The sequence below is a fragment of the Bos javanicus genome, chromosome 9 (genome assembly GCF_032452875.1).
Source record: "Bos javanicus breed banteng chromosome 9, ARS-OSU_banteng_1.0, whole genome shotgun sequence".
Classification (NCBI taxonomy): Eukaryota; Metazoa; Chordata; class Mammalia; order Artiodactyla; family Bovidae; genus Bos; species Bos javanicus.
Window position 1 is genome coordinate 15,942,152 of NC_083876.1, and position 17,202 is coordinate 15,959,353.

The 17,202-nt window shown below is 40.1% G+C and overlaps 1 pseudogene; it reads right to left on the reverse strand.

Annotated features, from left to right (window-relative positions):
- Positions 1-9,161: 9,161 nt before the first annotated feature.
- On the reverse strand, positions 9,162-9,906 carry LOC133254412 (peptidyl-prolyl cis-trans isomerase A-like; annotated as a pseudogene).
- Positions 9,907-17,202: the final 7,296 nt, after the last annotated feature.

Consider the following 17,202-nt stretch of genomic DNA (forward strand, 5'->3'; position numbering starts at 1 on the left):
ATGCTTTGTTATTTCAAGAAGGGCAAAATAGATTTGTGCAGTGTATGGAAGGCTGCTATCACTGATTCAATGTGTCAAAAGTGGTTTGCGAAGTTTCCTGCTGGGGATTACTCACTGGACAATGCTCCACAGTTGAGTAGACCAGTTGAAGTTGATAGCAATCAAGACATTAATTAAGAATAATCAAAGTTATACCACAGGGGGGATAGTCGACAAACTCAAAATATTCAAATCAAGTATTGAAAAGCATCTGCACCAGCTTGGTTATGTTAATTGCTTTGATGTTTGGGTTCCACATAAGTAAGAAAAAACCTTCGTGACCATATTTCTTCATGTGATTCTCTAATTAAATGTAACAAAAAATGTTCTGTTTTTTAAAAAAAATTTGATGGGTAATGAAAGGTGGATACTCTACAGCAATGTGGAACAGAAGGGATTGTGGGACAAGTGAAATGAACCACTGCCAACCACACCAAAGACTTGACTTTATCCAAAAAAGGTGATGCTGTGTAAATGGTGGGATTAAAAGGGAGTCCTCTATTATGAGCTCCTTCTGGAAAACCAAATGAATAATTCCAACAAGTCCTGCTTCCAGTTAGACCAACTAAAGGCAGCGCTCAACAAAAGTGAAAGTGAAAGTCGCTCAGTTGTATCCAACTCTTTGCGACCCCATGGACTATACAGTCCATGGAATTCTCCAGGAAAGAATGCTAGAGTGGGTAGCCATTCCCTTCTCCAGGGCATCTTCCTACCCAGGGATTGAACCCAGATCTCACACATTGCAGGAGGCTTCTTTACCAGCTGAGCCACCAGGAAAGCCCAAGAATACTGGAGTGCGTAACCTATCCCTTCTCTAGTGGATCTTCCCAACCCAGGAATTGAACAGGGGTCTCCTGCAATGCAGGTGGATTCTTTACCAGCTGAGCTACCAGGGAAGCTCAACAAAAAGCACCCAGAATTAATCAAGAGAAAATACATAATCTTTTAGGATAATGCAAGATTGCATGTTTCTTTGATGACCAGGCAAAAATTGTTATAGTTTGGCTAGGGATTTCTGATTCACCTGCTTAATTCACTTAGCTATTGCACCTTCAGATTTCCATTTATTTTGGTCTTTATAAAATTCTCTTAATGGAAAAAAATTCAGTTCCCTGGAAGACTGTAAAAGGCACCTGGAAGAGTTCTTTGCTAAAAAAGATAAAAATCTTTGGGAATATGGAATTATGAAGTTGCCTGAAAAATGGCAGAAAGTAGTAGAACAAAATGGTGAATATGTTGTTCAATAAAGTTCTTGGTGAAAATGAAAAATATGTCTTTTATTTTTACTTAAAGAAACCAAAGGAACTTTTTGGCCAACCCAATACAGAATTTAATCTCCTTGGCATTTTTTTTTTTTTAACCAGAGCTCTAGTTTACCTTTAGTCTGCTCCAACAGATAAAAACTAAAATACATTAAACTGCAGAAAAATATAAAGTCTATAAGGTGACTTTTAAGTAATATACATAGACACATTTATATCCTGATTTTAAATTGAATTTAATTTCATTTAATAATACTTAAAAAAGATTTTGGAAGTACAATTGAGAAACATGATCAGTCTCTGTACATATTTTATTTTCTTTTAGGTCAAAGGTTTGGGTTTAGCAATGGTCTATTTACAGTCTTAGAAATTTGACCAGCACTAGGATTGTGATGAAATTGGGAAAGAAGGGTTAAAATTTGGTGAAACTTTCCACTTGTTTCCCTCATTTCTCCTTGACTTTGAAAAGATGAAAATTTCAAGAGGAAGAAATGAATGACTAATAGCTAGAGATATTTAGAAATATTATCAACACCTACACTTGGTAAAATTAAACTGTAATAGTCTCAAGCTTACTTTTTTGTCTTAAATGATGTGTGTATGTGCCTTGGTGACAGTATTAATAGGGACAGTCTTTCAGTTCTGATTCTGGTTGCATTTCAGGAAAGTAGAGACTAAAGTATAGCATTGGAGGGTGGAAACTCAAATTTCATTGTAAAGTGTGTCCTTCATAGCAAATAGAACAAAATTATCATCCACTCTAATAAAACAATACTATGAACATTTGGAGGGTTTATGAGGATGGTGGTATTAACTCATGTTTACCTCCATCTTTCAAATTGGCTCTGCAATTGATTGCCTTTTCCTGCAGTTGTTCTGGGGTTCCCAGGTGGCTCAGTGGTAAAGAACCCATCTGCCAATGCTGGAGACATAAGAAAACAGCTGGTTTGATCCCTGGGTAGAGAAGAGCCCCTGGAGGAGGGCATGGAAGCCCACTCCCATATTTTTGCCTGAAGAATCCCACAGACAAAGAAGCCAGAAGGGCTATAGTCCACAGGGTCACAAAGAGTCAGACAGAACTGATGCAAGTTAGCACGCACGCACTTGCACAGTTGTTCTGATGGTTGTCCTTAATCCCAAGTTTATTCTGTTATAAGGACCTCATACTTTAAAGGTTGAAACCAGACATATATAATTAAACAATCAGATAGTAGTAAAAGCAAAAATGAAGGAAGGATGCTAAAAAGCACTTTAAATGTTGGTCAGTGGCATTGGTTTGGAATAGCTACAGAGATCACCAAGGAAGGCAGAGATCCTTATAGTGCGTGACCTTGGGTAGAATTTGAATCAGTAGAGAGAGAATTCCATGTGGGGTTGGGGAGGGAATAGACATGAATGTTTATTTCCCTGCATAGGTGCTGTTGGTGTGTTAGGAGATGATGAGAGAGAGGAGAGGTGAAATCATATTGTGCTGACCTTGTGGGACTGCCTAAGCCTCCTGGACTTCATCTTATGGTCTTCAACTAACTGAAGGCCTCCACTGTCCTTGAAGTCTGTGCCTTAAAACTTATAGGATCTTAAGTAATTGCTTAACCACTTCTAGAGCTTCACTAGTGGCTTGGATGGTAAAAAATCTGCCTGTGATGCATAAGACCCAGGTTTGACCCCTGGGTCAGAAAGGTCCCCTGGAGGAGGGAATGGCTACCCACTCCAGTATTCTTGGGGCTTCCCTGGTGGCTCAGATGGTAAAGACTATACTTACTAGGGTCTTTAAGCCCCATATCTAAGATTTGGCAGTTCTATAAGACTGTAAAACAAGTTATAAAAAAACACATCATTCTGGAAGTTAATGGTAAAATCTGGGAGCTCATTTTCTTGAAAAGCCAAAAATAGTTTGTAGTGTTCTTTGTCTATAAATACTAATAATAACACAATACATTGTGTTAAAATATATTGTCCCATATGATTCTCAATATGGCCTTCTGAAGCAGGCAGGGAAAATATTAGTGTCTCTGGGAGCAAATTAAAATCCAGAATTACCAAGAAAATGTAGGGAAGAGTGGAAAAAGGACTCTTGATTCCTAATTGTGTCAGTTGCTTCTGCAAGTGGTGTGTTAGTTGTATGTTATATGTAGCTCTGTCAGTTTGAGCCATACATGTGCTTTCCTTCATCACAGAACTGGGATTATGCTTACTTCCTGGATTTTAAGGGTTGCAGAAGAATAAATATTGATTAACATAAATGTAATTATGTAATTCTCTCTATATACTATAGGTCTCAATATTATAGCTGTTTTCATAAATAAATAATCTTTGAAAGAGAACTCTAAAGAAAAGTTTCTTGAAGCAAGTAGTTTTTTTCAGAAAATAGAAAAGATTTCTTTGGAAAAGCTATCATAGATACCAAGACATCAGAAAGAGGCTTCAGAATAAGGAGTGCTATAAGTCAAGCAATGTGAGGATTCAAATCCAATTTTAGAAAGTGTTCTTACCTAAGATTAAAAAGGCATTTGCAAGGTAAGAAATATTTTGCAAAAGTCTTGTCCATTGTTTGATGTTGTACTTGGTTCAGGGAAAAAATGGCTGTTTCATCTCATGATTGACCTCACATATAACAGACTAGAATGTCATCTAAAGTAGTGTGATATAAAAACTCTCTGCTCAGACGGTAAAGCGTCTGTCTACAGTGTGGGACACCTGGGTTCAATCCCTGGGTTGGGAAGCTCCCTGGAGAAGGAAATGGCAACCCACTCCAGTGCTCTTGCTTAGAAAATCCCATGGATGGAGAAGCCTGGTGTCCATGGGGTCGCAAAGAGTCGGACACGACTGAGCGACTTCACTTTCACTTTCCCCTCAGTAGGAAGAGATATCCCTAGAAATATACACAGACATATAAGCAGTTAATTTCTGGCTGCTTGGCTGTCATTTGTCTAGCTGTCTGTATCTGTCTGTCTATCTACTTACTTTTTCATTTTCACATATCTTTTTTTGCACTGAAACTATCACAATCCATAAAAGCCAGTGCCAGAGAGTTGGCATTTTAGATTTATAAAGTTATTTAAGTATATGTATATATGTGTAAATATTAAAAATATTCATGGTGTTAATATTATATTTTATCTTTTGTATTTGTGCAGACATTGCTATGAGCAGAAGACAGTTAAGTGGTACTAAAGCCACTGCATTTGAAAGGAGGTGGATAGAGATTTTTATGGCATTTGATGAGGGTCATGGTAGGTGTGTGGATCACCACAAACTGTAAAAGATTCTTAAAGAGATAGGAATGCCAGACCACCTTACTTGTCTCATGAGAAACCTACATTTCGGTCAAAAAGCAACAATTACAACCAGACATGGAACAACAGGCTGGTTCAAAATTGGGAAAGGAATATGTCAAGGCTGTTATATTGTCACCCTGCTTATATAACTGATCTGCAGAGTACATCATGCAAAATGCTGGGCTGGATGAATCACAAGCTGGAATCAAGATTGCTGGGAGAAATATGATACCACTCTAATGAGAGAAAGTGAAGAGGAACTAAAGAGCCTCTTGATAAAGGTGAAAGAAGAGAGTGAAAAAGCTGGCTTGAAATTCAACATTTTAAAAAGTAAGATTATAGCATCTGGTCCCATTACCTCTGGATAAGGAAATGGCAACCCACTCCAGTATTCTTACCTGGAGAATTCAGTGGACAGAGGAGCCTGGCAGGCTGCAGTCCATGGGGTCACAGAGAGTTGGACACGACTGAGCGACTATCACTCACTCCCATCATTTCATGGAAAATAGCAGGGGAAAAAGTGGAAGCAGTGACATATTTTATTTTCTTGGTCTCCAAGATCACTGTGGATGGTGACTGCAGCCATGAAATTGAAAGATGCTTGCTCTTTGGAAGAAAAGCTATGACAAAGAAAGCTATGTCTAAGAAAACTAGACAGCATCTTAAAAAGCAGAGACACCACTTTGCTGACAAAGGTCCATATAGTAACTATGTTTTTTTTTTTCCAGTAGTCATGTATGGATGTGAGAGTTGGACTATAAAGAAGGCTGAGTGCTGAACAATTGGTGTTTTTAAATTGTGGTGTTGGAGAAGACTCTTGAGAGTACCTTAAACTGCAAGGAGATTAAAGAAGTCATTACTAAAGGAAATCAACCCTGAATACTCTTTGGTAGGACTGACGCTAAAGCTGAAGCTCCAATACTTTGGCCACCTGATGCAAAGAACTGACTCATTGGAAAAGACCCTGATGCTGAGAAAGATTGAGGGCAGGAGGAGAAGGGGATGACAGAGGATGAAATAGATAGCATCACCGATTCAATGGACATAAATCTGAGCAAACTTTGGGAGACAATGAGAACAGAGAAGACTGATATGCTGCAGTCCATGGGGTCACAAAGAGTCAGACAGGGCTTAGCAACAACAACAAAATGGTAGGGGTGCATGTGTGTGTGTGTGTGTGTGTGTGTGTGTGTGTGATTACACCACATGGACAACTGGAGAAGAGCATGGAAGCACTGTGGGGGAAGAAAGACATAAAAATGGAAGAGCTGGAAAAAAAGTAATTTGATTTTATCTTTTCATTAGGATTTGTTAAGATTATCTTTTCATTAAGATTGGTACTGCTTCTAATGTCTTCCATAATGATGGTCCCACAGCCATTGTTAATAACCAGATCTTTCTGGTGTAGTCCTGTATTGAATGACTAGATACTTGATGAGCTTCAATTAATCAGACATACTTATGTATCATCCTTTCTATTTGTGATGGATGTTTAAATATAAACAAGATCTCTCTAGCCTGAGAACTTAGCCACATCACTGTAAGTGGATGTGATTTGATTTAAGAAAAATATGGAGAGGTGTATTAATTATTGGAAAAAATGGAGCGCACCATTGGCTTTCTAATCTTAGCCATAAGAAAATTTGAGGAAAGATATTGCTGTATGAGAAAGGAGATGATTTGTGGAGAAAGAACTGAAAGTTTTCTTCTTCTCCAGGAAGATTATAACTGGTCCTTAAGTGGTCTGTAAGTTTTATAGTGTGTCTCCTGACACTAATAAAGGCAACTTCTTTAGGGATTTTGACAGAAATATGTATTTTTATTTCCTATTTTTTCCCCTTAAGTTGGAATCTAGCAGAACTTTTTGCCTCTAATATTGTTCAATTTCACCTTAATATTACCCAAGTCCTATTTTAGCTCAGGTTTCTTCGGAGTTATACAGCTATTAGTCAATCAAAGTGCATTTGCTTTTCAGTTTCATACAGAGACACATGGAGCTAAATGTTTTTCTAACCTGAAAAATATGAGTTTCCAAAGATGTGAATGTGATGTGAGGAGCTTGGCTTTGATAGGTGAGATTTTTTGAGGCCTCATAAAAAACATACTTTATACTTGTGTATTGCTTTATAGTTTTCACAAAAAGATGGTCTCATGTAGTGTCTCACTTTTCACTGGCATGAGAACTCTCTCACCTGAGGGTAATTACTTCTGTTTTACACCTGAGGAAACTGAAAATCAAAGAGGGCACGTGCCATGCTAGTCACTGAGCTGATAAGCACTGAGAGTCACACTGGGTCTTGTGGCTCCACGTCCAGTGTTTTCTTGACAGACCTTTACTGGGTGACTCCTCAGTGCTTGTCAAGAGTGTGGTGGTAAAGTATTTCTTTTCAGGTCAACATACTAATGTGATTTGTAAAGTTTACAAATATTAGGAAGTAAAATATTTTTCAGAGTTAAGAATTAGAGTCAAAGAACCACTTCTTTTGGTTATGAAGGCAAAGTATGTTTCCTCCATGCCCAACTGAATCATACTGACAACGAGTTGTACTAAGAAAGCAGCTTGGTACCCACGATTGCTGGGCTCAGACTTAGAGCCAAGAAAGTGAGGACCGAGATAGGGCTGGTGGAGCTGAAAGTACCCTGGAGAGCCTGAAAGAATTATCACATAGACTGTGAGAAATTCGGAGAAGGCAATGGCACCCCACTCCAGTACTCTTGCCTGGAAAATCTCATGGATGGAGGAGCCTGGTAGGCAGCAGTCCATTGGGTCGCACAGAGTCGGACACGACTGAGCGACTTCACTTTCACTTTTCGCTTTCATGCATTGGAGAAGGAAATGGCAACCCACTCCAGTGTTCTTGCCTGGAGAATCCCAGGGACGGGGAAGCCTGGTGGGTTGCTGTCTATGGGGTCACACAGAGTCAGACACAACTGAAGTGACTTAGCAGTAGCAGTGAGAAATTGGTCTGTGGAGATGATCATTCAGTTTACTCACTTTCTCCGTTTTAGTCAGTTATCAAGCAGAAAAGGAGAACACTTTCCTTGGAGTGATTTGTTTTCTTGTCAGATTTGCTCTCTGCGAAGTTTTAAATTTTAGTATGGTATCTAATAGTGGCTTTAGTGAATTAGCCAATATTTTGGAGAATTATTATTTATATATTTTTGGTGGCTTTCTAGCCCACAAAAATTATTGTTGTTGTCATTCAGTCTCTATATTCGTGTCCAGCTCTGCAACTCCATGGACTACAGCATGCCCTGTCCTTCACTATCTCCTGGAGTTTGCTCAGACTCATGTCCATTCAGTTGATGATGCCGTCCAACTATCTCATCTGCTGTTGCCCCCTTCTCTTCCTGCCTTCAGTCTTTCCCAGCATCGGGGGTCTTTTCCAATGAGTTTGCATCAATTATCGGTGGCTTTAGTTATCAATGATTTTTATCTCTAAATTCCTAGAATAAATCATAAAATATTATTACTGAATAAATAAGGAATGATTTGTTATTAGGTGATTGTAAGTGCAAAAGTATGTCTCATGGGACTTTTTTTTCATATAAGAATTTTTTTCATTAGAAAACTAGGAAAAGGATGCATTTCAAATTTGATACAGCTAGACAAAGACACAGAGCAAAACTTTGCACTTGACTATGTGGTAAGAAACCAGTTCTCTTGCAGAAAAGAATAATTAAACCTGCCAATGGGAGATCTTTCACTGAAAACATTTCTTGATCTTCAAAAAATGAGACATGGGGATAATTTTTGAAGGTTATTAGTATTTGAACTCAGCTAAGATTGACAAAGATAATCTCCTTTGATCATCTCCTCAGACTCTTCTGAGCTCTTCTCAGTTAAGCTCTGACTTTGGGCTTCCATGTCTGTCTTGGCTTTGTTAATTTTAGCAACAATCCTGCTGTCCGTGCAGCCAGAATCCCCTACCTTTGCTATCCATGTGCTGTGCCATGCTCAGTCGCTTCAGCTGTGTCTGGCTCTTTGTGACCTCATGGACTGTAGCCCACCAGGTTCCTCTCTCCATGGGATTTCCCAGTCAAGAATATTGGAGTGGGTTGCCATAGCCTCCTCCAGGGGATCTTCCTGACCTAGGGATTGAGCCTGACTCATCTGTGTCTCCTGAATTGCAAGCAGATTCTTTTCTTGTTGTTGTTTAGTTTTTATTTCATAATCATAAATTTAACTTTGAAATCCAACTAAAGTTGAAGAGGGGATAAGGAAAATATGGGACCCAAAAAACTAAAGCGAGAGCATTAAGATTATAGGATATTTCTAGCAGATGGAGGTGAAGGGTCCTTTCCTGGGCTGCAGAAAGAATGGTCTTGTGGTTAAGGAAGTTCAGTCGCTCAGTCATGTCTGACTCTTTGCGACCCCATGGACTGCAGCACACCAGGCCCCTGTCCATCACCAACTCCCAGAGTTTACTCAAACTCACATCCATTGAGTCAGTGATGCCATCCAACCATCACATCCTCTGTCGTCCCCTTCTTCTCCCACGTTCAATCTTTCCCAGCATCAAGGTCTTTTCAAATGAGTCAGTTCTTCACATCCGGTTAAGTAAAGCACAAGTCAAATTTACTAGATTTGTCCACAGTCAGCAATGATCTTCTTGTTGGTCTTGCCGTTACTGGACCCAAAGCACTGCACAAATTCCACAATATTCATGCCCTCTTTCATCTTGCCAAACACCACATGCTTGCCATCCAACCACTCAGTCTTGGCAGTGCAGATGAAAAACTGGGAACCATTTGTGTTGGGGCCAGTGTTTGCATGGACAAGATGCCAGGACTTGTATGCTTTGGGGTGAAATTCTTATCATCAGATTTCTTGCCATAGATGAACTTGCCACCAGTGCCATTACGGGGTGTGAAGTCACCTCCCTGGCACATAAGTCCCGGAATTATTCTGTGAAGGCAGGAAATTCTATAACCAAATACTTTCTCCCCAGTGCTCAGAGCAGGAAAACTTTCTGCTGTTTTTAGAACTTTGCAAACAGCTTGAAAGAGATGAGGCCCAAGGGCTCACCATTAACAGCGATGTTGAAGAACATGGTGGGGTTGACCATGGGGTTGACCATGACCATGGACAGCATGGAAGGCTCTGGGGTGGTGGAGTCTGCAAGGCTGCAGGCAGATTCTTTACCTCTGAACCACCAGGGAAGCCCTCCCTTGATATCAAATCACTCTCAATATCCACTTAAGCTCCCCATTCTCTACCATCTCCAAGTGATGTGTGATCACCTTGGCCTGCCTTTAGCAAGAATTCTGCTAGGTTAGTTTAGCCAGAATTCCCCTGCCCCCATATTTCCCCTTAGTAATTTCCCATCCCCTGACCCTCATCCTGCTCCCTTATATTCCTGGCTATTAATCCTCACTTTTTCCTGTTGTATTTGGAGTTGAGTCCAGTTTCTTTTCCCTGATGCAAAACTCCTTGTCCCTATACAAGGGACATTCATTCATTCCCCTAAATGAATTCTGTCTCACTGTTCTTTAACAAGTATCATGGTATCATGAATTTATTTTCTTTAACCGATAAACTATTTGATCATTAATCTGAGGCCAAACAGTGACTTTACTAGTAATGAATCTTAAGTCACGGAGTCCAAGCAAAAGCAGAAACCAAATCAAGAAGGCTGGGGCCTTTTTGTAAGATTGGTTAAAAGTGTGACATCTAAGTATATATCAGTTAATTGGAGAGAATAAAAGATCAGAATAAGGGTTTGGATTTCCTTTTATAATAAGCAGTCACTGAAAGCTTTCTAGGGACATTAGAAGATTCTGGAATGACATATTAAACAGAATGTGAAGGGGAAAAAAATAGAGACAATTTGGAGACTTCCCCAGTGCTCCAAATGAAAAATCCCAAGAGTCTAAAGTAAGCTAGTGGTGGTGAGAATGTGGAGGATGAAATGGATGTTAGAGCTGTTATGAGGGCAGAAGGAATATTGATTACATGTGGGCAACTGAGGGAGAGTGAGCTGTTAAGGGTGTGAAAATGTTTTCAGCTTAGGGCTCAGGAGGATGGTGTCCCCATGAAGGAGGAAATGTATTTAGTTCAGCTAAAAATGTGGTGCTGACCTTGAGAGAAAAATAAGAGCTCTACATAGATAAAAAGGAATTATCAACATCCAGCTGGTATTTCAAGTTATGAGCCTGGATCAAACTGACAAAGAAGAAAACAGTTTGAGAGAAGAGAAGAAATCCATGGATTAATCCATAAGAGATGTTCATATTGAAGTTGGTGTCAGGAGATGAACCACAATGAAGAGAGAGTGGGAATGGGAGCAGAAGAGTCTATGGTGAACCAGTGGAGGTTTTTATATAAGAAGGCTGTTAACACAATCAAGTGCTGCAGGGGAAGTTGAAAATGGGAAGAAGCCAGTGGGCTTGATGGCTATGAGGTCACTGATGGCTATGGGAGAACAATTTCAGCACATCAGATGAGAATATACTTTGGATTATGGTAAATGAAAAGAAGAATATAGGAATTTGCTAGTATATTTTATTTTTGAAAAGTTTGGCAGAAAAAGGAAGGAAGCAGATAAGATTGCACTTGAACAAAAAGGTAGGAAAGGTACAGAAAGGTTGTTGTTTAAGAAGAGGGCATGTGCAGGTATTTACAAACTGTAGGGAAGAGTCCTTTGAGAGAATGTGATGTGAGGAGTAAGTAGTGGGAAGATTCTTCAAGAGCAAGTTCTCAGAGAAGGTCAGGCCAGGTGGCATCCAAGGCATGATGGGAAGGATTATTACCCTTTCTTTTTTCTCACTGAAATGGAAAGTAATAGAGAAGATTTGAATCAGATAGGGGAATGTTGGGTTGTTTTTGCCTGATGATCTCAAACTTCACAGTGGTGTAGGATAAATGGAAAATGAATTTTATGTGTTCTGATTTTATCCTTTACAGATGTTCCTTAATGCACTAAGTAAAGTGTTGTTACCAGAGTGAATCAATAGTTCATTTAATTACATATAATTGTATTAATCTTTAAATATAGAGTAGAAGATTTTCCTTAATTTTAATAAGTATATACATTCTTCAAAATTCACACATCAGAAATAACAATGTTTATCTGAAAAAGGAGATACATGCATATATATTTGTGTAAAACTGAATCACTTTGCTGCACACCTGAAGCTAACACAATATTGCAAATCAACAATACTTCAATGAAAAAAGAAATAATATTGGTAGTATAAAATGAAATGAATTTAGATCAACTTTAATCCCAATGGAATAAATCTGAATCATGAGCTGTAACTATCACTGCTGCTGCTGCTGCTAAGTCGCTTCAGTCGTGTCTGACTCTGGGCGACCCCATAGACTATCACTGAAGCACACTTAAGAGGGATGTTTTCCTGGCCTGTCCTCATTTGTTAGAACTGCCCTATACCCCAACTTTTCCTTGACTTGTTCCCCTTAAATATCATAGAGACCTTTCAATGTCAGCCTGTCCTTTACTGAAGTCACAGTTCGTCCCCTTTCCTGGCCATCTTCCTAAGGGTCCCTGCTCCCTGATGGCCAACTGCTTGTGTGATCCTCTCCCACATTGTACCAGGGTTGGTCTATGTGACCAATATGGAGGAAGTGATGGTATGTCAATTATGTTATTAGGTTAAACAACTCTGCAGCTTCCATCTTGAAAGTTTTCTCTTGCTTGTGTTTTCTTTCCTTTGGCTATATCACTGTATGGGGAGGGTGGGGCACAGAGTGGGGAGGAGTGGAAGCCAGCTGCTCTGTTGGGAGCAGTCTTATGGAGAAGAACAGACACCTACAGTCAATCACTAAGGAGGATCCGAGACCTGCCAACAACCACATGAGCAAGCCTAGGAATGAATCCTTCAGTAACAACAGACTCTAAGATGACTGTGGCCCTGGCAGGTAGCTTGCTGGCAATTTCATGGAGACCTGCTCCCATATTTCTGACCTTTAGAAACTCTGTGCTTAGTATGTTAAGTTGATATCTTTTAGGGTAATTTGTTAAGCAGGAAAGGAGAGCTAATATACTGCTTACCAGACCCTCTTCTTGGATGCCCAGCATTGAAGAATTGAATCATTATCTTGCTCACTTCCATGAGCCAGGATTGGAAGTCGTCCAGGGTACCACTTTTTTCTTCACTCTGCCAATCAATTATAAAGTTCTGTTAATCATTTATTGTGTCCTGGGGACTAATTTAGATACTGTGTGTGTGCTATGTCGCTTCAGTCATGTCCAACTCTTTGCGACCCTGTGGACTGTAGCCTGCCAGGCTCTTCTGTCCATGGGGATTCTCCAGGCAAGAATACTGGAGTGGGTTGCCATGCCCTCCTCCTGGGGATCTTCCTGACCCAGGGAACCCATTTCTCTAACGTCTCCTGCATTGGCAAGTGGGTTCTTTACCACTAGTACCATCTGGGAAGCCCAATTTAGATTCTAGGATGCATTGGTGAATAAAATAGAATAATCTCCTCTTATGAAATTTACATTTTAGTACAAGATCAGGCAGTAAACAGTGAATAGTATATTTGTCTGATGGTCGTGATAGGTGTTGTGAAGAATAAAAGGTGTATGAAGAAGAACGTGGTGGTGATGGGGAATTTAGTTTATGCAGGAGGGTCAAGGAAGGCATCTCTAGTACAATGTCATTTGAAGAGAAATATGAAGGAAGTGCCCCTGTGGATACCATGCAGAAAGGTAGTCCAGATGGTGGGCATCATGGGTGCAAAGACCTTGAGATGGGTGTGTGTTTGATGTGTTGGAGGAACACTAAGGAGACCACTGAAGTTGGATCAGGAAGACTGAACAGGAGATTGGTAGGAAAAGCTATCTAAAAGGAGTATATAGCCTTGAAACTCATAGAAAAAAATTCTTGATTCTATTCTACGTTCATTGGGAAACCATTGAAACTTTTGAGTACAAGAGTAACAAGATCATGTTCAGGTTTCAACAGGATCATTATAGCTGTGAATAGGTTTTGTGGAGGAATGGGAGAAGGGATAACAGCAGAAAAATAATGAAGATGTAGGTCAAAGTGTTGGAGTTAGAGGTGGCCTGATATGGTCAGACTGCAGATGTATTTTGAAGGTAGCACTGATAATTAGTTGATGGGTTGGGTGTGGGCATGAGAGAAAGTGAAGAATCAAAGTTGTCTTCAGATGAAGTTGTGACGCTCTCGTGGGCCTGAGGGAAGGATGTGTCAGTCTAGCCCCCCAAACTCTTATGTCCCCAGTTGACCACTGCTCCCCACAACCCACCATTCCCTATGCCAAGTTTTCCCTATGCCAAGCTGCTTCCCTACCCCAAGTGGCTCCTGAGAGCTCCTGGGTGAATTCTTCAGAGCCTGTTCAAAAATGGCTGCTGTGGTAATAATGGCTGCAGGTTCCGATAATATTTATCTTTGAAGTTATGTTAAACTTGCTCCTATCCCAAGTTATATTAGACACTATATTCTTTCTGTGAGTGCTCAGTGGCTCAGTCGTGTCTGGCTCTTTGGGACCCCACAGGACTGTAGTCAGTCAGGCTTCTCTGTCCATGGAATTTCCCAGGCAAGAATACTGGAGTGGGTTCCCATTTCCTTCTCCAGGGAATCTTCCTGACCCAGGGACCAAACCCACATCTCTTGTGTCTCCTGCATTGGAAGGTGGATTCTTTATCAATATGCTATTAAATGCATTTGAATGTATAAATAAAATCCTACAGTTCATATGTATTGAGTGCTCCTCATAGATAATTTCATGACTTCTAGTAGCAACCCTATGAAGCAGGCACTGTTATTAGGACAATTTTATGGCCAAGAATACTGAGGGTTGGAAAAGTTAAGGTAATTTGCCCACATTCACACAGCTAATAAGTGGTGAGGACAAAAATGTATGTAATTCTGTAATTCCAAATTCCAGTCCCACAGAACTACATTCTGTCTCTGTAAAATGAGTAATGTCTTTAATCCACTCAGTTACACTGACTGCAAAATTATATGTCTCACTTTCAAATAATTGTACGAAAATTCTACATGTGAGGAATTAAATACTTAATTGAGAGGGATTAGTGATATGTGCTAATAGAATCTCAGAGAAATGACATCATTTCTACCTGTACATGAAAGGACTTCAGCATTCAAAATTCTCTAATAAGGACTGACTAGTACAACCTGGAGAAGGGAATGGGAAACCACTTCAGTATTCTTGCCTTGAGAACCCCATGAACAGTATGAAAAGGCAAAATGATAGGATACTGAAAGAGGAACTCCCCAGCTCGGTAAGTGCCCAATATGCTACTGGAGATCAGTGGAGAAATAACTCCAGAAAGAATGAAGGGATGGAGCCAAAGCAAAAACAATACCCAGCTGTGGATGTGACTGGTGATAGAAGCAAGGTCTGATGCTATAAAGAGCAATATTGCATAGGAACCTGGAATGTTAGGTCCATGAATCAAGGCAATTGGAAGTGGTCAAACAGGAGATGGCAAGAGGGAACGTTGACGTTTTAGGAATCAGTGAACTAAAATGGACTGGAATGGGTGAATTTAACTCAGATGACCATTATATCTACTACTGCGGGCAAGAATCCCTTAGAAGAAATGGAGTAGCCATCATGGTCAACAAAAGAGTCCGAAATGCAGTACTTAGATGCAATCTCAAAAATGACAGAATGATCTCTGTTCATTTCCAAGGCAAACCATTCAATATCACGGCAATCCAAGTCTATGCTCTGACCATTAATGCTGAAGAAGCTGAAGCTGAATGGTTCTACGAAGACCTACAAGACCATTTAGAACTAACACCCAAAAAGGATGTCCTTTTCATTATATGGGACTGGAATGCAAAAGTAGGAAGTCAAGAAACACCTGGAGTAACAGGCAAATTTGGCCTTGGAGTATGGTATGAAGCAGGGAAAAGGCTAATAGAGTTTTGCCAAGAGAATGCACTGGTCATAGCAAACAACCTCTTCCAACAACACAAGAGAAGACTCTACACATGTACATCACCAGATGGTCAACACTGAAATCAGATTGATTATATTCTTTGCAGCCAAAGATGGAGAAGCTCTATACAGTCAGCAAAAACAAGACTGGGAGCTGACTGTGGCTCAGATAATGAACCCTTATTGCCAAAATCAGACTTAAATTGAAGAAAGTGGGGAAAACCACTAGATCATTCAGGTATGACCTAAATTAAATCCCTTATGATTATACAGTGGAAGTGAGAAATAGATTTAAGGGCCTAGATCTGATAGAGTGCCTGATGAACTATGGGCAGAGGTTCGTGACACTGTACAGGAGACAGGGATCAAGACCATCCCCATGGAAAAGAAAAGCAAAAAGCAAAATGGCTGTTTGAGGAGGCCTTACAAATAGCTGTGAAAAGAGAAGGGAAAAGCAAAGGAGAAAAGGAAAGAGATAAGCATCTGAATGCAGAGTTCCAAAGAATAGCAAGGAGAGATAAGAAAGACTTCTTCAGCGATCAATGGAAGGAAATAGAGGAAAACAATAGAAGGCGAAAGACTAGAGATCTCTTCAAGAAAATTAGAGATACCAAGGAAACATTTAATGCAAAGATGGGCTCGATAAAGGACAGAAATGGTATGGACCTAACAGAAGCAGAAGATATTAAGAAGAGGTGGCAAGAACACACAGAAGAACTGTACAGAAAAAATCTTCACGACCCAGATAATCACAATGGTGTGATCACTTACCTAGAGCCAGACATCCTGGAATGTGAAGTCAAGTGGGCCTTAGAAAGCATCATTATGAACAAAGCTAGTGGAGGTGATGGAATTCCAGTGGACCTATTTCAAATCCTGAAAGATGATGCTGTGAAAGTGCTGCACTCAATATGCCAGCACATTTGGAAAACTCAGGAGTGGCCACAGGACTGGAAAAGGTCAGTTTTCATTCCAATCCCAAAGAAAGGCAATGCCAAAGAATGCTCAAACTACTGCACAATTGCACTCATCTCACATGCTAGTAAAGTAATGCTCAAAATTCTCCAAGCCAGGTTTCAGCAATACGTGAACTGTGAACTTCCTGATGTTCAAGCTGGTTTTAGAAAAGGCAGAAGATTATGATCCAGCAATCCCACTGCTGGGCATACACACTGAGGAAACCAGAAGGGAAAGAGACACGTGTACCCCAATGTTCATCGCAACACTGTTTATAATAGCCAGGACATGGAAGCAACCTAGATGTCCATCAGTAGAAGAATGGATAAGAAAGCTATGGTACATATACACAATGGAGTATTACTCAGCCATTAAAAAGAATACATTTGAATCAGTTCTAATGAGGTGGATGAAACTGGAGCCTATTATACAGAGTGAAGTAAGCCAGAAGGAAAAACACCAATACAGTATACTAACGCATATATATGGAATTTAGAAAAATGGTAACAATAACCCTGTGTACGAGACAGCAAAAGAGACACTGATGTATAGAACAGTCTTATGGACTCTGTGGGAGAGGGAGAGGGTGGGAAGATTTGGGAGAATGGCATTGAAACATGTAAAATATCATGTATGAAACGAGATGCCAGTCCAGGTTCGATGCACGATACTGGATCCTTGGAGCTAGTGCACTGGGACGACCCAGAGGGATGGTATGGGGAGGGAGGAGGGAGGAGGGTTCAGGATGGAGAACACATGTATACCT